Source organism: Eretmochelys imbricata, chromosome 2 (assembly GCF_965152235.1).
Source record: "Eretmochelys imbricata isolate rEreImb1 chromosome 2, rEreImb1.hap1, whole genome shotgun sequence".
Lineage (NCBI taxonomy): Eukaryota > Metazoa > Chordata > Testudines > Cheloniidae > Eretmochelys > Eretmochelys imbricata.
The window spans coordinates 144,269,590-144,295,907 of NC_135573.1; the positions used below are offsets into that span (position 1 = coordinate 144,269,590).

The following is a 26,318-nucleotide window of genomic DNA, read 5'->3' on the forward strand; positions in this document are numbered from 1 at the left end:
TGGAATAAATAGAAGTTACCAGTCAACATTAAACTAGCTGAACTACAATTCAACTGTAAACTATAAAATTTCTTTATAATTCAACTTACGTTAACATATAGAGGAAATTTAAAATGTTCACGAAGGTGCCATAGACAAAAGTACTGAATTCTATTTGGTTTAAAAATTGCAGTTTCAGAATTTTTCCCATATTTGTTTTACAAAAACATTCAGATTTGTCATTATAAAACAAAATAATAGTTTCATAGCATCATTCCCACAACTGAAGGGGGATTTTCTTGGAAAGAGAAGCTACTTACCTTACAGCAAGAAGAGTTTTTGAGATGCGTGGTTCCTATCTGTATTCCATTGTGGGTACAAATACACTCCATGCACCTGATACTAGAAGATTCTTGCTTGCAGTGTCTGTTGGTCTGCATTTCCTCCCCTCTCCTCCTCATGATCTGAACGAAAGGTATAAAAGGTGGCGTGGACCAACCACCTTTCCCGTTCCTTCTCTACCATAAATTAAGGAAAGAATCTGAAGCAGAGGGGAAGGAGGGCAGGTAGTGGAATACAGATAGGGACAGATAGGGATCTTGAAGAAATTCAATTACTTTAAGGTAAGTAATTTCTCTTTCGTCTTTGAGTGCTGATCCCTATGTGTATTCTATTTCACTGTGTTGAGTCACTGTGGGCGACTGTCATACAGGCAATGAGAAGGGCGCGAGGATCTGGGCAGCAAAGATGATTGGAGGACTGACACACCAAAGAATGTATTAGTTATGGAGGCTTGCACTATGGCGTAATGTGTCATGAAGGTACAAACAGAATTCTATGTTGCTGCTTTATTTCTTGGGGTGAGGCTACTAAAGCTGCTTGCTCTCTAGTAAAGTGGGCTCTTGCTCTATGCGGGAGAGGAATATGCACCAACTGATCAGAAGGAATACAGCCTGAAATGCTCTTGAAGACTTTCTGAGAGGAGATCAATTGACCTCTCATTCGCTCCACTAGGGAAACAAATAGTCTAGGTAACTTAGTGATTGATTTTGTTCTTTGATTAATATTTGTCACACACACACAGGGAATGGAGTCTCTTATCTTCAGTGCTGGCAGGAGGCTTTGGAAAAATATAGGTAACTGTATTGTCTGATTTATGGGCAAGTCTCAGATTACTTTAGTGGTGAATTTTGGGTGTAATCTCAATGAGACTTCATCCTTATGGAATACTGTATACAGTGGATCATCTAGAAGGGTTCCAAGTTCTCCCACCCTTCTAGCAGGAATGATGGCCACTTGGAAGGCAAGCTTTATCAATAAGTGAGACATTGAGCACCCAGCTAATAGTTCAAACAGTGGTTTAGTTAAGGCTGAGAGTACCCAGTTAAAAGCGCAGATTGCAATCAGAATGGTTATTGGAGTAAAGATTCTAACCAAACCTTTAAGAAAATGTACTGCCACAGGATGGGTAAAAATGGAATGCACAACAACTGAAGGATGGCAGGTGCTGATCACTGCCAAGTGAACTCGCAATGAGCTAAGGGAAAGGCCCGCAGGAGACAATCCAGTGCCTGATTCCTCTGGGGACATGTGACAGCGCTGGGCCCAAATAGAGAATATCTTCCACTTGGCTAAGCAGGATTTCCTGCTGGATTCTTTCCTACTGTTAAGGATGGCTTGAATGGCTTCTGAAAATGTCTGTCATGTGTTTGACACCAACCCAACACCATGCCATGAGATGGAGAGAGTCCGTATTGGGATGTCTGATCTTGCCTTTGTCCTGGGTCAAAAGATCCAGAAAGGACTGGATGCTGGTAGGTGGACAGGTTGACATGTGAAGAAGGCTGGGAAATCACAACTGCCAGGGCCATCAGGGAGTGAAGAGAATGATTGTCACTCCATCCAGTGCTGCAACACTTTTTATAGTGGGGGTGCTGAAAGTCAGATAATGAAACTGTAAACCATGTGTGTTCAAAAGCAATGTGAAAAAGCACAATTCCTGCTCACACCACACGGGTGCAGCACAGCTCCCGAATTCTCAAGAATTGCAAAATAATTCTGGCTTCATTCTGACAGCACCAGCAAACTTTTCACAGTAAAACCTGCGGGTGTTGCAGCACCCCCTGCAACCGTGTCTATGACTCCATCCTGTTCGATATTTCAGGGAACTCGGGGTAAGAGTGGAATGGGGGAAAAGTGTATCTTAAATGACCTGCCCATAAGTCTAAATGGGCACCAGGAGTCCTGACCCTGAGCCCCTTTGGAGAAGTAAATTTTGCATTGCATGAGATGTGAAGAGGTCCCAATATGGGGTTCCCCAGTATGTGAATATATTGTTCACCATGGAATCATGCAGCTTCCATTCGTGGTTGATAGAGAAATGTCTGTAGAGGCTATCTGCTACTGAATTGTGCATGCCTGATTGGTGTACTGCTGATAGGGTAATCTGGTGCCAAATGCACCAATTCCACAGGCTGACCACTGACTATAACAGTTGCCATTGAGCTTGATTCTGTATCTGCTGCATCAACTGCAGCCTGTAGTGACGATCTATTCATCAACTTGCCTTCACTGATAAGGGCCTGAAATTATGCCCTATCCTCTTGAGGGAGTTTATCCTTAAATTCTGAGAACTTCAAGTAATTCATGAAATTGTACTCTGATAGCACGACTTGGTAGTTGGATATTCTGAATTGGAGGCTGACATCAAAACCTTACTTCCCAGAATGTCCAAACATTTGGCCTCCTCATCTGCAGGAGTAGCTCTTGGGTGCTGTTGCCTACTCCTTTCTTTGACCACTTGGGCCACCACAGCAGGATGGGTAAACAAAAACTGCACACTTGGATGGAATGAAGTCCCTCTTTTCCACCCTTTTAGAAGTAGGCATCTGTTGCTGGAGTATGCCATGCAGTTCTAGAATGGCCTCTTTTATAAGAAGTGCTACTCTTATAGGTCTCAAGATTTATAAAATATCCAAGAGCTTGTGATGAGAGTCCTGAGCTTCTATATGGATTTGGGAGTCTGCCACTCCTTGACAGCTCTTGAAACTGCCTATGGTCATCTGGGGAGAGGACGAGGCAGGAGAAACTGCCTCATCCAGGGATAAGAATGATATTCCTGTCAGTGTCAGCAGTACCACTGGATCAGGCTCCTCTTCCTCCTCTTCAATGGATTCTGGATGGAGATCTGGTTGGTCTAATAGGGTAGAATCATAGATTTGTAGGACTGGAAGGGACCTTGAGAGGTCTTCTAGTCCAGTCGCGTGCACTCACTTAGCACTCAAGGCAGGACTAAGTATTATCTAGACCATCCCTGACAGGAGTTTGTCTAACCTACTCTTAAAAATCTCCAATGATGGAGATCCCAAAACCTCCCTAGGCAATTTATTCCAGTCCTTTACTACCCTGACAGTTAGGAAGTTTTTCCTAATGTCCAGCCTAAACCTCTCTTGCTGCAATTTAAGCCCATTGCTTCATGTCCTATCCTCAGAGGTTATCAAGAACAATTTTTCACCCTCTTCCTTGTAACAACCTTTTACGTACTTGTAAACTGTTATCATATCCCCTCTCAGTCTTCTCTTCTCCAGACTAAACAAACCCAATTTCTTCAATTTTTCCTCATAGCTAGCGTTTTCTATTTTTGTTGCTGTTCTCTGGACTTCCTCCAAATTGTACACATCTTTCCTGAACTGTGGCACCCAGACCTGGACACAATACTCCAGCTGAGGCCTAATCAGTGTGGAATAGAGCAGAAGAATCACTTTTCATGTCTTGCTTGCAACATGCCTGCTAATACATCCCAGAACGATGTTTGGGGTTTTTTTTGCAACAGTGTTACACTGTTGACATATTTAGTTTGTAATCCACTAAGACCCCCAGATCCCTTTCTGCAGTACTCCTTCCTAGGCAGTTATTTCCTCTTTTGTATATGTGCAATTGATTGTTCCTTCTTACGTGGAGTACTTTGCATTTGTCCTTATTGTATTTCATCTTAGAGAGGTGATGAGACTCCAGGTAGGATTGCAGAGATTCAATCACCATGGTCCCCAGTAAGAGCAGCTCGAGGGTCAAAGGTAGGTTGTGGCAGTCCCAAGCATTGGGTACCAGTGGTCCTCTGGAGGGTATCCAGACATGTGAGGTGGGGCCCAGGAGATTCTCGATCCTCTGTCTGGGCTGCCCTCTCTACGTGGAGGAGCTGTTAGACTATCGGATCTATGTCTATGGGTGGTGTCACTGGTACCACTGAAGTTGGCCTATAGCAACTAGTAGACGGATTGGGAAATAGATTTCTCCCTTTCATAGTCCCTGTGGACCATTTGTGTCAGAACCTCTCTCATGAGGACAGGTTATTATAGAAAGGGATATTGTGAATCCAACTGCATGAAAATATCCTCTCTACCACTCTTGGGAGATGCAGACTCTCTTCTTCATATACCATCAGAGCCGGTAAGAGGAGGCTTTCAGAGATTGGTGCTTCTTTATGAGAGTGTGGTGGTATTGTCGGTGTCTATGGCTCTCTACATCTATCTATTGATCAGTACTGATAGTTCTCTTGGTTCCTGGTGTTGAGTGCTGGCTACTGATGGAGTTGGTCTTGCTCCAGATGTCAGGGCCGTCACTAGGTACTTCTGGTCTTATGAGCCTGTTCGTTGCACCCAGGAGTCTTAGGGAAACCTACATCTCTCGAACCAGAACATGAGGGATCACCCATTTTGGACAGAGACAGGGAAAAAGCCATCCTTTTGGAAGTGGAGTTAGGTGGGAACTTACCCCAAGGTTTCTGAGAGCGTTTTCTAGTCTCCTGCTGAGCCTGAGGAGTTGAGTCCTTGGCTCTCCTTTTGCCCACCTGAATCAGACGTTGCACTGCTAGGAGTTGCACTTCTCAATGTTTCTGCCCAGTGGTCCTGGTGGTCTGTCTGGCCAGGATCAGATTGGGCCTCATTGCACACTCTGTAAGATATTTCCTACATCTGAATTCCTGCTTGCCAGAGTCATCCAGGAAAGGAGCAGCACATGCAGCACCTTAGTGGAGAGAGAGCTTTTCAAAGGAAGTAAAGGCACAGCTGGAGGTCACTGCTGACCAGAAATGAGCAGGGGCAGAAGATACAGTTCTTAAAGCCCAGAATCCTGGGCATAATCTGAGTCCTGTACTAGGAATGGGGGTTTCCTGCAATGGGAAGGGATGTCCCCAAATTCTAATAACTAATTCTAGACTGACTAAGACTAAATCTAACTAAAAAAGTCTTATTTACAGTATTTAAGGTTTAAAGTCAGAGAATGAAGTCCATGGACATTGAAGGGTCTGTCACAGACCATGTCATGGTAAAAAGCATCTGAAGACATGGTCAATCTATCCTGCCCTGTGTACTTTCCTTCAGAACACATGAAGAAGAAGGGTGCAGACCAACAGACACTGATAGCAAGAATCTTCTAATCTCAGGCACACAAAGCACATGCATACCAACAGTGGAATACGCATAAGGACCAGCACTCAAAGAAGAACTGAGGATTTCAGACATCAGGGCTGGTGATATTTTCAGAAAGCATCTATCTATCTATCTATCTATCTATCTATCTATCTATCTATCTATCTATATATCGCCAGACACACACACACACAGTAGCTGCACTAATAAGCAGAAGGCACTATGTTAAAGAAAAAAATATGCACATTTCAATTTCTGATAAAATTAACATAATACAAATTTTGGTAAACTGAAAAGTATCCCAACAGAAATGAATATATGAGGGAAGATTTGGCCCAGAAGTCTTTCCGTATATAATTAGTCAAAACTCTGACTTTGTGTATGCAGGGATAATGCCTATAAAGTCAATGGAATTGCCTATAAAGCTTATTTGGAGTCCCTGCAATGGTTGCCTCTCAGTCCATAGTACAGAGAGCAGCCTATCAAATGTCTAAAAGGATTTAGGTGCAACACAACTCTCGCAGTGACATCCTGCTGTGTGGTCAGTCAACACTGTATACTACATGCTCACTATACCACTAATATGGATTCCTCCAGACCATGGTTGTGGGGAAAGGTGCTCCACTGATGACTATGTTCTAATCTTTCTGCAAATAGAGGACTTCAATTATTAGAGATGTCTGTCCAGCAGCTTTTTTGAACATTAGGGGCCTGACCCTGATGCCATTGAGGTCAATGGCAAAACTTCTTAAATTAATTTTATAGATATATAATAATTATACATACACATTCATATGTGTACATGGGGGGGGGAGGCATTTCCAAACTAGAGCTGAGCTGAAAAGGAAAGAAAGGAGGTATATCATGCAAGTGGCAATGACTGGAAACATTATGCCCATAGAGGTCAGGAGCAGATGTCTCCAGGAGCATTGAGACATTTTTCCGACACGTTTATAAACTGCGTAGCATGATCTCCCACCTAGCACAGCCTTCCAGCTACAGCTACTTCTGTGTATGGGAAGCAGGATCATGGCCACACTCCCATGCCACCAAGATATAACCTTGTGTTCCACTGACCATTCTTGTCAGAACTCACAACTAGGGTTGCCAAACTTTCTAACTGCACATAACCAAACACCTTAGCCCCGCCCCTTCCCAGAGGCCCCGGTCACCCTACACAACAATTCCTGACTCTGAGTGAATGTCTCTCTGCAGAAACACTAGTGGTGGAGGAGAGCATTTGGGCTTCTTGATTCTTTTCTCCCTCAGAACAACCATAATTTGGCCGACACTATATACTGCATAACATTATTCTTTTGGTTTTATGTGCACTGTGATGGAAATAATCTAGTAGAAATAAAATTGATTTTTTTTAAAACAAAAACTCACAAACCACAACAGCTCTCAACATTTTGCTCTTCCCTCCTCCTTCCTCCCCTAAGTTCCCTTTTGTATTCTCAAATTTGCATTGCATTTGCTCATTCCTGCCTATACAATCAGCCTTGGATACAAGAAGTGGATCTCAAGAGCGGTAGCAGAACCATAAATATTACATTTAAATGCTGTCATCACAGACAGTCATTAGAATATGTCTGACTTCCCCGTTCCACTCAAGAAGTCAGATCTATGCATTTCTTTTTGACGTTACAAACAAACCACACATAACGCATTAGAAATGTACAGTAGCAGTGCTTGACTTGAAATGCATGAAATGCAAGGCAAAGAACACTTGACAATATTTGTTTGTGCAGCTGACTAGTTCATTCAGACTATTTCCATTTTCAATGGTTTCTCCTAGCGATGATTTTTTTTGTTAAGATAGTGTTTGAGGCTTAATGGGCTTCATTCAGCAGCTGTTTGACTAGATTGTGATCTTGAAAACTAGGTCAAAGAAAGCTGCTACAAAATAGAAGAGTATAGTGATGGCTGGAAGTATTTGTGACAGTACACTGACAAAGTAAGTAATGCATCAGTTTGAAATTTTTCAAGGGAGTTGTAATTTGCATAGCAGAATTTAAAACCTACCAACAGTGATTTCTTTTGTTAGTGCAGTTGATTAACATACTTTTTTTTCCTCCTCTTCCTCCCTTGTTTTGGTTCATTTTTCTTATACAAATAAGTTCCAACTGAGTTGAAAAAAAATCAAGAGAAGCTTTGAACAGCCTTATAATCAAGATACAATTCAAAATATCTGGGGGCTCAGTCATCCTACACTTTGTGCACTGTATGGACAGGAATAACTAAGATGCAGGAGAGGTAAGTATGCAAGCTTCAAAAAAAAATGATAAAAAGATCTGTCATGCTCACTCTGAACAGGAAGGTTTGGAGAGGTGAAATCTCACCCCACCTCCAGGGCCAAGGTAAGCTGCTGCAAAGTGACTATTACCTGTGTTATTGTTACCTTTGCTGACTCTCCACAAATATCAGTAGGTTGGAATAATCACTGCTGTCTCTCCCTGCTAGTCAGGGCCGGCTCCACAGTTTTTGCTGCCCCAAGCAGTGAAAAAAACTGCCACCGTGGATGGCAAAAGGAAGAAGCTGCTGCCGATTCGCCGCCGTGGCCAGCAAATGGGAGAAGCTGCCATCGAATTGCCGCCGTGGCCGGAGAAATTGCCGCCCCTTTCTAACTGCTGCCCCAAGTGCCTGCATGGAACGCTGGTGCCTGGAGCCGGCCCTGCTGCTAGTTGTAGGGCCAGTGGATCTCTTAACCTAACCTATTCCACCTCCATCTCCTCCTCTTCATCAGTACCCATAGTGAGGTTTAAATGGTGCACAGGGCTTTGCCCTGGTTCTCCATGCCAGGGTGAATTTCACCATCCGTTCATAGTGCTGGATAATCAGCACAATTCAATTGCTGTTCAATTGCTGTTCAAAATCTCAGAAAAGGGGCATATCAAAGGAAAAAAAGGATGCAGATAAGGGAAACATGACACTGCTATGTTTCTCTGTTCCAGAGTGCCCCAAGCAGATGTATGTTACACTGATCTGCAGACCAGCATCTCTATGATACAAGAGTGATTCCATGAAGGATGGTGTGCCCATCCAGAAACAGCAGTAGCAGTGACAGTAGAAAGAATGAAAAACCCAGAAAAGAAATGGCTCCTAACCTAGGAGAACAGCTAGGGAGAAAAGGAAAGGCTGACGAAGCCTGTTATTTTTATAACAAATCTCAAGTGATAAGTGGAACAGGCTCTACAAGTCAGCACTGCATTACTAAAATACAATTTCTTTCTTTCAAAGCATGCTGAGTAACAGACTTGAGCAACTCTAGTTTTGGTTCAAGCCTCACTTCAGTTTTAACATTTGTGAAATATTTTATCTTCTAATCTGCCACAAACTGATATTTTCAGGTTTTTTGCGAAATGAATATTATTTAGAGTTTAGTGGTCCCAAGTGAGAGAGTCTAAATAAAATAGGCAATAAAAGGGCGAGAGAAGGAAGTCTCACTATCACCATTTTACTGAAGGGAAGATGGAGGCACAGAGATTAAGTGACTTGCTTACAGTCACGTAAGAAGTCTGCAGCAGAGACAGGAATTCAACCCAAATTCCCCTCTTCCCATCTCTTAACCATAAGGCCATAATTCATCTTTTTCTTTTGTTTTTATTTTTATGAACACTGAAAAAAGCAAACAAAGTTGACAGAATTTGCCGCTCACATCAATTTTACATTGCCTGCCCCATTGAAAGGGGAAGGATATTGCAGGATATATTGCTTTTTTACACCAAAAGCCAATTAAGAAAAAGAGACGCTAGATGTGCTTCTTACATCAATTACATTCCAACAATGACCCATGGCTTCTCTAGCTGGATGCCGTTTTTAAACTATTGGTAAATGGTTAATCATAACTAGTCTGGAATTATGTAAAAGTCACTCAACTTAAAAAGTTACTGTCATCAGAGTTTCCCTCAGAGCTGTTTTCACTAAAGAGAGTGACATCCCAGCCCTGAAGCAGTCATGCAGATCCAAGTACACTGTTAGTGTGAACAAGGAGAAAGCGTTGCTCTGGACAGATGGTTGTAATGAGGCATAAGCCAATAAAACATTTGTAGTTAAATGGGACCATATTTTACTTGTAAATATAGTGACAGCAACATTTCATTAGGAAAATAATAATAGCTTTATGCTGTGTCCCCTAGAAACACCCTGTTGCCACCTGCAAATATACACACTAGTCGGCCAATTTATTAAAGGATAATTCTCAAAGTATTTATCAAGATCCAGCTTTTTTTTACTGTAGAAGGAAATGGAGTAGACATTTCACTGAAGAATAAAGAATTATCCTCTTAAAAGAGAGATATTTGATTACAGCTATTGGTTTCAAAGGAAAGAAAAGGTATCTATATACAAAAACAGAGCAAAATAAAATAAAATTATACACACAAAATGTATTTAAGAAGTTTATTCCATTTTTGTTAATGTCTATAGAGCTTACAAAATTGTTTATACATATTTAATAATATTTTTGTTTTTAGGTTTAGGGAGGGTTTAGGGAAGCTGTATTCTCTATTCGGACACAAAGAGTTAATGTTGCAACTGCTGGTTTCAGAGTAACAGCCGTGTTAGTCTGTATTCGCAAAAAGAAAAGGAGTACTTGTGGCACCTTAGAGACTAACCAATTTTCTTGTGCCCTTCCTGAATGTGTGAGTTTAAGTCCTCAAACATCTAAAAACCAAGGTGCAAAATTAAGTTCATACTTCCCAAACAAGTTTCACTTTATGTTAGGATCACCTTCTGTTCTGAGTCACCAAATAGAAGAACCTATATGTAACCCATATAGGACAATAAAGGATAACAAATATGTGTACTTTAAGAATTTAGGTGTATTCTTATCACTTGGCTAGTTAGAGGTATAAAAGAAAGAATCAAAATCACTGTCTGCCGGTGTAAGGTCCTTCTCTTACTGTGACAGTCTAAGGCCCTGTTCTCAGGCTAAGGCCTTTGGCTAAGCAGCAGAGGCAGCCATAAGCTGGGAAGCGAACAGTCACATCCTCACATTCCAAACTAGTCACATTGAAATAAGGTGCTATTGGGCTGTTAGGCACTATCAGGACAGGATTGTATTCCTGTCACCTCCAGAGAAAGGGAAGTGCCTAGAAAATGTAAAAGGAAACTTAGTTTGATAGCATCCTGTCTGGCAAGAACTCACTTATCAATAGCTGGGTTGTGAAATCCTCATTTCTGTATTGTTTTGTCATTATAGTTCCCACTTTGCTATTGTTTGTCTGTATAATCTCTGTCTGGTTCTGTGATTGTTTCTGTCTGCTGTATAATTAATTTTGATGGGTGTAATCTAATTATTGGGGTGGGATATAATTGGTTACATAATCATGTTACAATATGTTAGGATTGGTTAGTTAAATTTCAGTAGAATGATTGGTTAAGGTATAGCTAAGAATATTACTATATAAATTAGGGGCAAACAGGAAGTAAGTTGGGATTCGAAAATAAGGAAAAAGGAACTTGTATTTAAGCTTGCTGGAAGTTTACCCCAATAAACATCGAATTGTTTGCACCTTCGGACTTCGGGTATTGTTGCTCTCTGTTTATGCGAGAAGGACCAGGGAAGTGGGAGAGTGAAGGAATAAGCTCTCTAACACAGTACAGTGGCCTACCTGATTTTCAGCAAGCAGGCAAGTTAGCTCCTTGTATACAGGGAGGAATAATGGGAAAGACTGGGGACTAAAAGGTCCAAAAAGACTTTTAAATGTTATAGAGCATTCCATAAAACCATCTACCACTCAAAAGGGGGTTGGGGGATGGACAAGAAAAGGCCTTTAAGATGGGGAGCACTATTCTCAGATATTACAGGGCTGGGTGTAGCCCAAAGTGAGGTTTTGGTTTATGTAAAACTATTAGTTATCTATCTAGCTGTAGCCAATACATCAGGGGTGACCTGTCTATATAGGCGAATGAGGTGGTCACGTAGGGTGCCAAGTTAAATGGGGCATCAAATTCAAGGACAAAAATCAAAGATGAAAAAAATACAAATAAAATCACAAAGATGTCATTATTTTAATTCCCTTGAGCGTACAGAGGGAATATGAATGATAATTTCTCTACATTTCTGAGAATTTATTAACATGTCAAATCTTTTATTTACTGCAAAAATAAATAATATTTTAGCGAATTTTTTTTTCAATTTGGGACGTAGGGTCAAGATAAGCCACTCCACAATTTTGATGAACAATAACCCAGCCACAATGAAACACATCCGCCAGCAGCAAGAGCTGCAATGCTAATGACACCTAACTCGAATATACATCAAGGTCGCATAGCCGGAAATTCATGTAGAGCGGAGATATCGCAAGTTCATACATATCAAACGGTCATTTTAACACACGTCGCAGGTAGATGGTTAAGAATCGAGTGAATACTGTGGAAAATTGTGTTTCTTGTTGCCAAAGAATAAAGAATAATATCTTTCAACATTATAAATCCAAAATGCGTATCTTTAAGCATTATTAAACCTTAGCGTCATTATCAGGCTGTGTAATTATGAACTTTTCTTTGTTGTGACTGGTTTACATGTAATAAATAAGGTCCATAAAAGAAAAGTAACAGCGTTAATGCTTAATAGACTATGAAAGTGATGACATCACACTCCAAGCAGCTAACCGTGAGGATGGGGATTACTTTCCAAACAACCGGTGTCGGATTAGAACGTCCAAAAAGGTCATTTTGTTTCCTTTTAAATGCTGTAACTAACTGTTTTAATACATAAGTGAGTGTCTGTTACTAATAATTGAACCTTTAAGCAGTGAAAAGACATGTTGGGATGGCTGCAATGTGGTTTAAATCGCCAACCATGTGGTAGGTGTGTCAGCCATCCTTAACGCTATAATGCTTGCAGTCGGGAGCACAGTACATAGCAATATTCAAATGCCTCATGGCAGAAAGAGGAAAAAGAAAACCCTCAGGAGCTGAGTATTATAAACAAAAGGCTGAGAAGGAAAAGGACCAAGCAAAACAGCAGGGATCCTTCCTGAAACATCTCCTCTTTAATGCAAATAAAGATGAAAGCAGTTCACAGCATCCAGAAGAAGGAATTTTACTTGGAGAGGGGGAGATTAGCTCACATCCACATGGAAGCAGTTTGGAACATCAAGATGAAGTTATATTACTTCAAGATGAGGGTAGCTCACATCCACAAAAAAGCACTTTGGAAACTCAAGATGATGGAAACTTACTTCTAGATGAAGGTAGCTCACAGCGTCAGACTGATATGGAAGTGGAAAAAAATTATTCATCTTCAGAGATACAAGCAGAAATTGAAGTAAATGAAGTAGAAGGAAGAAAGGATGGCGAAGTTACAAACAAGTTACAGTATGGGGACCCAGCTTTATAGCCCAGATGTGATGACAGTGTGCGGAAAATTCTCATGGAACATGGACCCAAACAAGTTCATGAATTTCCCTTCCCTAAGGATAGAAATAAAAGAAAATTCTCTGCTCAGCATTACAAGAGGAAACTCATTAATGGGGAAGAAATTCATCGAAACTGGTTACAATATTCAGTGTTGAAGGACTCTGTGTTTTGCTTTTGCTGCAAGTTGTTTTGAAATCAAGCAATTGGTACATCACTTACTGAAAATAGTTCGAAGGCCTAGAAAAACATATCTTCAATTCTCTCTTCCCATGAAAGAAGTACAGAACATTTGGAATGTTTTCAAAATTGGAAAGAACTTGAATTATGATTGAAAAAAGGAAACACTATCGATGAAAAAAATTTATGTGTGATCAAGGAAAAAAGAATATTGGCATCAAATATTAGAGCATCTGATTGCTTTAGCGAGAGTTCTCGGTGGGCAAAATTTAGCATTCTGCAGCCGCGGTAGAAATGAAAAATTATACACTCCAGGTAATGGAAACTTTTTAAAATTTGTTGAATACCTAGTTTTGTTTGATCCAGTCATGAAGGAGCATCTACATAAAATAATTAATTAAACAGAAGTTCATTACTTAGGAAAAAATATGCAGAATGAACTGATTTAAATCCTAGCAAATGCCATTAAAAAGAAAATTGTAGAAGCTGCCCATTCTGCAAAAATATTTTTCAATAATACTGAACTGTACACCAGATGTGAGTCATGTTGAACAAATGATGATCATTCGTTTTGTGGATATGGAAAAGTCTGCAGATGAAGATAATGTTGAAGTGCTCATAAAGGAATATTTTTTGGGTTTCATACCACTGAAGGAGACGACTGGAGCATTTATGACAAACTATTCTACAAGAGCTTGAAACAATGTCATTATCTCTTGAAAACTTACATGGTCAAGGCTATGATAACGGGAGTAATATCAAGGGTAAAGACAATGGTGTGCAAAGGGGAATGATGGAAATCCAACCTAGGGCCTTTTTCTTTCCTTGCAGTGCACATTCTCTGAATTTGGTTGTCAATGATGCTGCTAGATGCTGTTCGGAGGCAAGCAGTTTCTTTGACGGGCTGCAACGTGTTTATGTGTTTTTCTCAGGCTCAACACGCCGTTGGAAGATTCTGACTCGCCATGTGAATTCTCTAACTGTGAAACCACTTAGTCAGACAAGATGGGAGAGTTGCATTGATGCTTTGAAGCCTCTTTGCTATGTACTTGGGAAATATTTATGATGCCCTAATTGAAATTTCTGATACTACCTTTACTGGATCATCTTGCAATATGGCACGTTCAGATGCAGAAGCTCTTGCAAATGGCCTTTCCAAGTTCAAATTTATGACTTCACTCATTTTGTGGTATAATATCCTTTTTGAGATTAACCTCACAAGTAAGCAGCTTCAGGAAAAGAACTTGAACATACATTCTGCTATTCAAAAACTGCAGCAAACTAAAAATATTCTGGAGGAATTCAGAAGTGATGAAGGGTTTGAAAGACCACTGGTAGAGTCTCTTGACCTTGCTGAAGAAATAGACTTTCCGACAGAATTTGAACCAGAGCCAGTTCACATTCGGCAAAAGAAACAGCAGTTTTTGTATGAAGGACGAGACACACCCATTCAGAACCCAAAACAAAGGTTCAAAGTGAATTTCTACTTTGCAGTCCTTGATACTGCTATTCACTTAGTTGAGGAAAGATTTCAACAGATGCACCAGCTAGAGTCAGTATTTGGCTTTCTATATGATATCCACAGCTTGCAAAAGAAAATAGCAAAACAGAGAAGAGAATTTTGTATAAAACTGGAGTCGGCTTTGACTAATGAAAATTCAAAAGACATTCATGCTACAGATTTGTGCAGTGAGCTTCAGGCTTTTTCAAGACGACTTAAGAAACATTCCACTCCTGAAGAAGTACTGAAGTTTGTTTGTGAAAATAAACTCAGACAGTTTTCCAAACATTTTTATAGCTCTACTCATTCTTTTAACTTTGCCATTTTCCGTAGCAAGTGGAGAACGTAGCTTCTCAAAGTTAAAATTGATATAAACATATCTGCATTCAACAATGGTGCAAGAGAGATTTGTTGGACTTGCCACAATGTCAACAGAGCGTGAAATAGATGGAAAACTGGATCTAAAAGAACTAGTGACTGAATTTTCAAAACTTAAAGCAAGAAAAGTCATGTTTTAAGAGCACAGAGTGTTTTTTATTTGGAGTGTTTTGTAAATACAAGTTAAAGTTCATTGAAGAGTTTTCTTATTTCTTTCTATATTGGATGTGGTGGTAATGGTAGTTAAAGCAGGATAGCAAAATGGATGATTTTGGATTTGTAATAATAAAAACTATAATTAACATTTTAATGCATTTTTATTTGAAATCAGACTAAAATATCATCTAGCTGTTGTGTATAAATCTATTCTGAAAATTTCGTGTCTCTATTTTATCTGATTCAGAAACATTGGTTGGACAGACGGACGGAGGGACAAACCGATTAATTATGCCTCTGTTTAAAAAAAAATGCTTAAAAAAAACATTAAAAGGAAAAAAAGGGGCTAAATGTTTCCCAGTTTACCAAAAACCACATCCTAGATCTACACTTGGGGTTTGGGGATGGGGGGCGCCGATTGCACGGTTCGCCTAGGGCACCAGTTGCTGGCAGCTAGTCTAGGGCCTCCCCTGCAATACATGCTACACCTCAAGAAGATACACTTGGTATGGGAAAGGAGGGTGCTGCTGTTTGAAACCATTCCCACATGTTATGAAAGTTAAAGAAGCCAAAAGACTGTGGCTTACCATGGCTGCCTGCAAGCTGAATTCTGTTGCCCGGCCCTGCGTGTGTGATCTCTTACACCAAACCGGCAGGCCCTCAATATAAGAGGCAAAATGTGACCTTGTACTGAAAGCACATGTGCTATGTAATGTTAACAGCTTGGTTCACTGTGAAAGAGTCTACCCATTGTTCTCTAAAATGTGTCTTTTTAAATACTACTCTCCGTTTTTTTCCTCCTGCAGCTGCAAATGTTTCAACGCTCCTCCTATCATCTCCGTCCCAGAGGCTAGCGCAGATAAGAAGGCGAAAAAAAAATGCACTCATGATGAAATGTTCTCTGAGCTCATGCAGTCCTCCCGCACTAAAAGAGCTCAGCAGAATGCATGGAGGCAAACAATGGCGGAGTCCAAGAAAGCAGAAAATTAACGGGAGGACAGGAGAAACAAGCAAGATGAGAGGTTGCGGGAGCAAGAGGAGAGGTGGCAGCAGCATGATGAGAGGAGGCCTGAGGCAATGCTGAAGCTACTGGAGGATCAAACTGATATGCTCTGGCGTCTGGTGGAGCTGCAGAAAAGGCAGCAGGAGCACAGACTGCTGCTGCAGCCTCTGTATAACTGCCTGTCCTCCTCCCCAAGTTCCATAGCCTCCTCATCCAGATGCCCAAGAATGTGGCGGGGGGGCCCTCCGGGCACCCAACCACTCCACCCCAGAGGAATGCCCAAGCAACAGAAGGCCAGCATTCAATAAGTTTTGAAGTGCAGTGTGGCCTTGTCCTTCCCTCCTCCCCTCATCCACCACCGCACCCAGTGCTTCCCTCCTCCCCCACCCCTCCCGGGCTACCTTGGCAGTTATCCCCCTATTTGTGCGATGAATTAATAAAGAATGCATGATTTTGAAACAACAATGACTTTATTGCCTCTGCAAGCGGTGATCGAAGGGGGGAGGGCGGTTGGGTTACAGGGAAGTAGAGTCAACCAAGGCGGTGGGTTTTCATCAAGCAAACAGAACTGTCACATCATAGCCTTGCCAGTCATGAAAATGGTTTTCAAAGCTTCTCTGATGCACAGTGTGCCCTGCTGAGTTCTTCTAATCACCCTGGTGTCTGGCTGCGCGTAATCAGCGGCCAGGCGATTTGCCTCAACCTCCCACCCCATCATAAACGTCTCCCCCTTACTCTCACAGATATTGTGGAGCACACAGCAAGCAGCAATAACAATGGAAATATTGGTTTCGCTGAGGTCTAACCGAGTCAGTAAACTGCTCCAGCATGCGTTTAAATGTCCAAATGCACACTCTACCACCATTCGTCACTTGCTCAGCCTATAGTTGAACAGCTCCTTGCTACTGTCCAGGGTGCCTGTGTATGGCTTCATGAGCCATGGCATTAACGGGTAGGCTGGGTCCCCAAGGATAACTATAGGCATTTCAACATTTATTTTTTGGTCTGGGAAGTAAGTCCCTTCCTGCAGCTGTTCAAACACACCAGAGTTCCTGAAAATGTGAGCATCATGTACGCTTCCTGGCCATCCCACGTTGATGTCAGTGAAACATCCATTGTGATCCACCAGTGTTTGCAGCACCATTGAAAAGTACCTCTGGTGGTTTACATACTGGCTGCCAAGGTTGTCCAGTCCCAAGATAGGGATATGGGTTCCGTCTATTGCCCCATCACAGTCAGGGAATCCCATTGCAGCAAAGCCATCCACTATGACCTGCACATTTCCCAGAGTCACTACCCTTGATAGCAGCAGCTCAGTGATTGCGTTGGCTACTTGGATCATAGCAGCCCCCACAGTAGATTTGCGCACTCCAAATTGATTCCCGACTGACCAGTAGCTGTCTGGCGTTGAAAGCTTCCAGAGGGCTATTGCCACTCGCTTGTGAACTGTGAGGGCTGCTCTCATCTTGGTATTCTTGCGTTTCAGGGCAGGGGAAAGCAAGTCACAAAGTTCCATGAAAGTGCCCTTATGCATGCAAAATTTTCGCAGCCACTGGGAATCATCCCAGACCTGCAACGCTATGCAGTCCCACCAGTCTGCGCTTGTTTCCCAGGCCCAGAATCGGCGTTCCACGGAATGAGCCTGCTCCATTGCCACCAGGATGTCCAAATTGCCGGGGCCCATACTTTGAGAGAAGTCTGTGTCCATGTCCTCATCACTCTCATCACTGTGCTGCCATCGCCTCCTCGCCTGCTTTTGCAGGTTCTGGTTCTGCACATACTGCAGGATAATGTGCGAGGTGTTTGCAATGCTCATAACTGCTGCAGTGATCTGAGCAGGCTCCATGCTTGCCGGGGTATGGCATCTGCAGGAGAGCAGGAGAGCACAGTTGCAGTGGAAGCACTGGCTGAGGACAGATGCCATGAGAATGGATATTTATAGAGAACGACGAGAGGACTTGTGAGGTGGATTCACGAGAGCAGGAGAGCAGAGTTGCAGCAGAAACGGTGGATGACTATGATTAGCACTGCAAACATTTCCCAAGGAGGAACACACGTACTCGGGAGCCCATGACAGACAACATGAAGAAATTTGCTATTGAGACAACAGCAGCAGAGCAGAGTTGCAGCGGAAGCAGTGGATGACAATGGTTTCCAGTCCTACTGCACCGTCTGCTGAATGCAGTTTGGTGTCCGCACGGAAAAAAGGCGCAAAATGATTGTTTGCCATTGCTTTCATGGAAGGAGGAGTGACTGATGACATGTACCCAAAACCACCTGTGACAATGTTTTTGCCCCATCAGGCATTGGAAGCTTAACCCAGAATTCCAATGGGCGGCGCAGACTGCGGGAACTGTGGGATAGCTACTCACAGAGCACAGCTCCGTAAGTCTATGTTCGCCATGGTAGTGAGGCCGACTTAATGTGCTTAATGTGGACATACGCAATCAACTGTATAAAATCAATTTCTAAAAATCGACTTCTATAATATCGACCTAATTTCATAGTGTAGACATATGCTGAGAGTCACTAAAGGGGAGCAGGGAAGAGAGCGCATGAATTAGAAGGAGAAACCTTTACTACTGTCCCTGCCACCCCCACAGTCACCAGGGACATGTGAGCCACGTGACACTGTTAAGCCTGTCATCCTGATCCTAAAAGCCATCCTAACCAGAGTGGGCCAGAGAGAGGGAACCAATGACATCGCCATCTCGACTAGCTTCAGCTAAATCCTGAACAACACCCAGAATATGTGACCGAGGTTTCTGCTGCCACCTTCTCCCTGGCTGCAGTTTCCACGGTATGCATCTGATGAAGTGAGCTGTAGCTCACGAAAGCTCATGCTCAAATAAATTCGTTAGTCTCTAAGGTGCCACAAGTACTCCTTTTCTTTTTGCGAATACAGACTAACACGGCTGTTACTCTGAAAACTTCTCCCTAGTGTCATTTTCCTTCTTACCTAATTTCTCCTCTTCCCTATCTCTCCTCTTTTGCCTTCTGTGTAGTGCGAGTTTGGTTTAGCCAGCCAAGACAACGCCATCTTCTGCAAAACTCTGGTCACAGGCTCAGAGTAAAGACAGCTAAAAGCAAAACTTTAAGCACCCTGACACAGTTACAAGTCTACCAGGTCTCCAAGTGGCTGAAAAGACTGGGTGCTGTGCCTGTGGGTATGTCTACACAGCCAAAAAGACCCATGGCACCAAGTCTCAGAGCTTGGATCAACTGACTCAGGTTTGCAGGCCTTGTTCTGTGGGGCTAAAAAATAGCAGTGTAGGAGTCAGGGCTCAGGCTGGAGACTGGACTCTGAGACTCTCCCCCTTTGCCAGGTTTCAGAGCCCAGGCTGAAGCCTGAGCCCAAACATCTATAGTGCTATTTTTAGTCTGTCAGCTTGAGCCCAAGTTAGTTGGCCCGGGTTCTGAGACTTGCTGCCGCAGGGTTTCTTGTTTGTTTGGTTGGTTGGTTGGTTGGTGTTGTTTAGATGTACCCTGTGTTTCTCCAGCAGTGAGGATGCAAGTAAGAGTTAGCATCAGAGACAGAGCTGCATTTTCTATCTTTGCTGTTCTTTTCTCTTCCTTTTTGGGTTTGTTTCTCTTGTGTTGTCTTTTAAGGGCACAGGATCAGACATCTCCAATAACAGCAACTACCATCTCAACTACCATTTCTCTTTTCCCCCAAAACGCCAGTTAAATTCCATTTTTAATACCATCTAAAAATTGTCAAATATAGAATTTTCCTTTCAAAACTCTACAACAGAAGGGAAATGGATTAGGGCACGTTGTTAAAATGAAAGCCTTACTTATCTCTTTATATTTCAAATGCTTTAACTATTAGTTCTTCTTTTTCAGTATCTTTAATAAGAGATTTTTTTATAATGGTTGCTACAATAAGAGTAAGCCTGTGATAGCTTGACACAAAACCCCGCACTGTACTTAACTATTTAATGTTGTAACAGTGAACAAGGGTGTCTTTAACATCTTATCACTTATTGGGGCCAAGTCGTGCCCCTTCCAATACAACATTGCATAGCATGGCACTCAAGGTGCTGAACAAAATATAAATAAAATAAAATAAAACCATAAATAAAAACCATGATTAAAATATAACAAAGATATAACTAACTTAATGCGCTCTTAAAGGCAAACAAACAAAAGCAAATGAGAGGGTCCAAATGTTGATTAAATTAGTTATGTGCAAACAGAATAAAGTCCAACTCAGCAATATGTAAGCAAATTTGATGCTTCAAAAGATGAAAACAATTATGTGTCAAATCAGCTGGGAAAAAGGATTAACGCAAAAATATAGGAATGATAATTTGGAACAGTTTAAAACATTTTAGATGCCAAAAAAGCCACATTTCAGAAAGAAGATTACACCAAGTAAAAAAATAGCCTGGCTTAAAAAGGAAGTGAAAGCAGCTATAAATATAAATAAATGGAAAAAGAGGAAGTTAATAGCAATGAATATGGACTATAAATTCAGAATTATAAAAAAAACTGATAAGGGAAACAAAAGATCATAAGGCAAAATCTATGCCTAGCAGAATTAAGGACAGTAAGAAGGTTTTTTAAAACATACTAAGATCAAATGGTATCCTAACAATGGTATTGATTAAATACAAAATGGAAATGCTGGAATTGTCAATAATAATGCAAACATGGCAGATGTGTTTAATAAATATTTTTGTTCCCTGTTAGGGAAAAAGCCAGATGATGTAACCTGGCCACTGCTGGAGACAGGATACTTGACTAGTTAGATCACTGGTCTGGGCCAGTATGGAAGTTCTTATTTACATCATATATTAATGAAATACTTTTCATTCCAACAATAACTCAAGAGTACATTAATTATCACCTACCAAAATCATACATTTTAAAATTAGCAGATCCAAATAACTTGCATCTAAGTTTTTTTTAAAAAAACTAGCGAAGGAGTTCTCTGGACCATTAATGTTGATTTCTTAAAAGTCTTGGAACACAGAGGAAGTTCCAGAGGACTGGAAGTATGCCAACGTTGTGCTAATATTTTAAAAGAGATGACCTGGGTAATTATAGAATTGTCAGTGTGACATCAATCCTGGGCAAAATAATGGAATGGCTAATACAGGACTATAGGATAACACAATTAATACAATCAACCTGAGTTGATGGAAAACCAATATTTTCAAACTAGATTTTTTTTATGAGATTAGAACTTTGGTTGATAAACATAATAATGTTGATGTAATATACTTAGACTTCTGTAAGTCACTTGACTTGGTACTGCATGCCATTTTAATTAAGAAACCAGAACAATACATGGCACACATTAAATATATTAATAATTGGCTACTAGATAGATCTTAAAAAATATCTGTAAATGGGGAATCATCATCAAGTGGGTCTGTTTCTAGTGGAGTTCCACAGGATCAGCTTTTGGCCCTACACTATTTAACACTTTTATCAACGACCTGGAAGAAAAAACTTTAAATCACTACATAGGGAATCAGAGTAGCAGCCGTGTTAGTCTGTATTCGCAAAAAGAAAAGGAGTACTTGTGACACCTTAGAGACTAACAAATTTATTTGAGCATAAGCTTTCGTGAGCTATAGCAGAGGGAATGAGTTACACTGCCTGGGGTCTTTCACAGCAAAGGTATTGTCTGCTCAGATAAGACATACAGTAGGATCCCTACTCGGTGTTGGTGTTCGAGGGCAGTCACCCATCAGATTGAGGCTTCAAGGGGATGTCTCAGTCCTGCCCTGGGTCTGCATGTGCAAAGTTCATTGCAGGATCAGAGTCCCAGAGGTCAAGAGGAGTTTGCCTGAGTCACAGACAATATAAGGAACTCAAGATTGAGCCCTAAAGGACAAAACTAAGCAGCACTGTTCTGGAAAGTTATGGTTCAAGAAATGCTGTCTGTATAATTTACCTGTATAACCTCGGATGTATTTTGTGTGTCTAGCTCAGGGGTGGGCAAACTACGGCCCAGGGGCCGGATCCAGCCCGCCAGCCATTTTACTACAGCCCTCGAGCTGGAGCGGGGCTGGGGCTTGCCCCACTCCGATGCTCCTGCCGGGGAGCAGGGTCGGGAGTTTGGAGGGGGGGATCAGGGCTGGGCGATTGGGGAGGGGGCAGCATGCAGAGCAGAGCCCCCTGGCTACCCCTATGCATAAGAGCTGGAGTGGGGCCATGCTGCTGCTTCCGGGAGCCACTTGAGGTAAGCGCTGCCTGGAGCCTGCACCCCTGAGCCTCTCCCCACACCCCAACCTCCTGCCCAAGCCCTGATCTCCCTCCCACCCTCCAAACCCCTTGGTCCCCACCTGCAGCACCCTCCTACACCTCAAACTCCTCATCCCCAGCCCCACCCCAGAGCCTGCACCCACAGCCGGGCCCCCTCCCTTCTCCCCGCACCCCACTCCTCTGCCCCAGCTTGGAGCCCCCTCCCGCATCCTGAACTCCTCATTTCTGGCCCCACCCCAGAGCCCACACCCCCAACTAGAGCCCTCACCCCCTCCCGCACCCCAGCCCCAATGTTGTGAGCATTCATGGCCCACCATAAAATTTCTATTTCCTGATGTGGCCCTCAGGCCAAAAAGTTTGCCCACCCCTGGTCTAGCTGCTTCCTCAGTTCTGTACCATACTGAAACATAAGCACTAATACATGAATATAAAATAAAAAGTTCTTGTTGTACTGCTGCATTCTTTATTATTATAAGTCTCAGTTTTTCCCCTTTATGTCGCTGTGCAATTAGCAGAAGCTTAGCTTTATTAAATATTAGAATTCTAAAAAAAAAATCAGTAAAAAATTATACTTAATAAAACATTGAAAGTTCTTCTTTGTGTAGCTTTACATGCTTTGAAAACCTGCAAAAGTATGACAGCGTGTATCGAGGCTTTGAGGCCCCCCTGCTGGAGGCCTTATGGTCCTACCACACTCCACCCCAGAAAAGGAGCAGTGAAAGTGGGTCCTCCAGGCCTGCCTAGACAGTCTGTAAGGAAGCAGCCAATCAGAGCACAGCAGGCTCAGAAAAAAGAAGCTGCAGAGACTGAGCAGATCAGTTTCTGGCTGGGACCAGAAGTGTGAGGAAGTCCTGGAAGGCTGTGAAACTCTCCAGGTGAAGAGGAAGGGGCTACATGGGAACCAGTCCAGGAAATAGCAGCAGCAACTATTAAAGGAAGCAGCACCTGGCTGCTATTTGTAGGGTGCATGAGTTGGAACCCAGAGTAGTGAGTGGGCCCAGGTTCCCTCCATCGGCCATTGGCGAAGTGGCCAAAGTCCTGAGAAGGGAACAAGTTTCATTTAGAAGCCTAAGCACAGGGCTGGAATGTAAAGGGTTCAAGGATGGGGCTGAAGACCCTGAAGACCTTGTTGAACTTCCATCCAACGCAATAAAGGGCAGGTGGGCCAACAGCATCTCCAAGTCCTTCTCCACTGTGAATGGGACAGATCTGAAGCAGAGGGGAAAGACAGTGGGAAGTGGAATATAGATAGGGACCAAACATCTCAAAGAACCTCCAATTACAGGTAAGTAACCTCCTCTTTTTCTTCGTGTGATAGTCTATATTGTATTCCACTATGGGTAACTGACAAGCAGTATCTAATTAGGAGGAGAGTGTGAAGATGAGGACAGAAGGGCTGTGCAGAGAACTGCCATTCCAAAGGAGGCATCAGCCACAGAGTTCTGCACCAGGGCACAGTGTGTTGCAAACATGTGGACAGAACTCTACATGACCACTTTACAGATGTCGAAAAGTGGCACATCTTAAAGAGATGCCATGGTCATTGCTTGAGCTGTAGTGGAGTGAGCTCATACCCCAGTGTGAGAAGATAGGTTTAAAAGCAGAGTTTAATGCAGCTGGATATCCATTTGGAAATTCTCTGGTTGGAGATGGCATGCCCTCTGATTCTCTCTGCTATTGCAATAAACAATTTTGAGGACTTCCTGATTGGTTTCATTCTCTGCAGGTAAAAGGTCAAGGCTCATTTAACATTGATGGACTGGAGTCTATATTCTTCTGCATACACATGCTGTTTTGGAAAGAAAATAGGTAAGTGAATGGATTGGATAAGGTGAAACTGTGAAACCATCTTAGGTATAAATTTGGGGTGTAGGCATATCCTTGTGGAAGACTGTAAATGGTGGATCCACCATCATTGTTCCAAGTTCAACGACCCTCCCTTGCTGATGTGATGGCTACAAGGAAGGCGACCTTCATGGAGAGGAGGGCATGCAGCAAATAGCCCGTGGTTCAAAGGCGGGTCTTGTTAATACCGAGAGTACCTGATTCAGGCCCCACTGGGGCATAATCTTCTGAAGAGTTGGGAAGTCTAGAGGAGGCCTTTCCAAAATCTAGGAGTTAGCAGGTGTATAAAAACAGAGTAACCCTCCACAGGAGGAAGGAATGCGCTAATAGCCACTAAGTGGACTTGTAGGGAGCTGAGAGAGAGACTTGATGTCTTTAAAGATAGAATGCAGTCTAGGATGAGGGGAATCTCTGTAGCTTCTGGTATAACACCTTTTTGTTGTGTCCAAGATAAAAAGCATTTCCACTTAACCCAGTAATATTGTCCAGTGGAGTCTTTTCTGGTGTTAGAGAGAATGTCCAGTACCACCAAGGAACTTGCCCATTCTAGGGCTCACACCCATTCAGATACCATGCTCTGAGGTCCAATGGTCACATATTGGGATGTTTGATCATGCCATTTCACTGAGTCAGTTTGGGATGGTAACGGATGGATGGGATACTTACTTGTGCAGTAGTTTGGGGAACCAGAACTGCCTGAGACAGAAAGGGGCAATCAAAATGATCGTCACTTCATCTCATCAGATCTTGTGTAGCACCCAAGGTATGAGTGGTGCTACACAAGATCTGATGAGAGGAAATGCATAGTTTTTGATACGGTCTCCCACAGTATTCTTGTCAGCAAGTTAAAGAAGTATGGGCTGGATGAATGGACAGTAAGGTGGATAAAAAGCTGGCTAGATCGTCGGGCTCAACGGGTAGTGATCAATGGCTCCATGTCTAGCTGGTAGCCGGTATCAAGCAGAGCGCCCCAAGGGTCGGTCCTGGGGCTGGTTTTGTTCAATATCTTCATTAATGATCTGGAGGATGGCATGGACTGCACCCTCAGCAAGTTTGCAGATGATACTAAACTGGGAGGTGTGGTAGATACGGTGGAGGGTAGGGATAGGATACAGAGAGACCTAGACAAATTGGAGGATTGGGCCAAAAGAAATCTGATGAGGTTCAACAAGGACAAGTGCACTTAGGATGGAAGACTCCCATGCACCGCTACAGACTAGGGACTGAATAACTAGGCAGCAGTTCTTCAGAAAAAGACCTAGGGGTTACAGTGGATGAGAAGCTGGATATGAGTCAACAGTGTGCCCTTGTTGCCAAGAAGGCTAATGGCATTTTGGGCTGTATAAGTAGGAGCATTGCCAGCAGATTGAGGGACGTGATCATTCCCCTCTATTTGGCATTGGTGAGGCCTCATCTGGAGTACTATGTCCAGTTTGGGACCCCACACTACAAGAAAGATGTGGAAAAATTAGAAAGAGTCCAGTGGAGGGCAACAAAAATGATCAGAGGGCTGGAGCACATGATTTATAAGGAGAGGCTGAGGGAACTGGGATTATTTAGTCTGCAGAAGAGAAGAGTGAGGGGAGATTTGATAGCAGCCTGCAACTACCTGAAGGGGGTTTCCAAAGAGGATGGAGCTAGGCTGTTCTGAGTAGTGGCAGATGACAGAACAAGAAGCAATGGTCTCAAGTTGCAGTGTGGGAGGTCTTGGTTGGATATTAGGAAACACTATTTCACTAGGACGGTGATGAAGCACTGGAATGGGTTACCTAGGGAGGTGGTGGAATCTCCATCCTTAGGTTTTTAAGGCTCAGCTTGACAAAGCCTTGGCTGGGATGATTTAGTTGGTGTTGGTCCTGCTTTGAGTAGGGGGTTGGACTAGATGACCTCCTGATGTCTCTTCCAACCCTTACATTCTATTATTCTATTTCCCATTTGTGAACAATGACATGCAGTGGGTACTCTAAATTCACTGTGGGCTGACTGACATGAGTGGGAACTCTTTTGTTGCCTTCACTATGCTCTGGATCTGGCCCTATGTGAGGTGGCTCTGGGCTCCACACCAACTCCATGCTGGCAAACGTGTAAATGGACTTTGGGGGCATGGAAGATTCAGTGAGAAAAAACCCTCAATAAGGAGTGCACAGGGGTTGACTAAGGACACAGATGCTGTCAAGCCACCCCATGACCTGCACATAGTTCATTTTTGGTCTGTTCAGAGGATTAACACACTGTCATTCCTATAACACTACCCCAAAATTTACTC

At 42.6% G+C, this 26,318-nt stretch overlaps 1 protein-coding gene across 1 annotated transcript in view; it reads right to left on the minus strand.

Moving 5' to 3' along the window:
* The window catches only part of ADCY2 (adenylate cyclase 2), a 432,318-nt gene that overhangs the window by 337,121 nt on the left and 68,879 nt on the right, over nucleotides 1-26,318 (minus strand). The window lies entirely within an intron of this gene.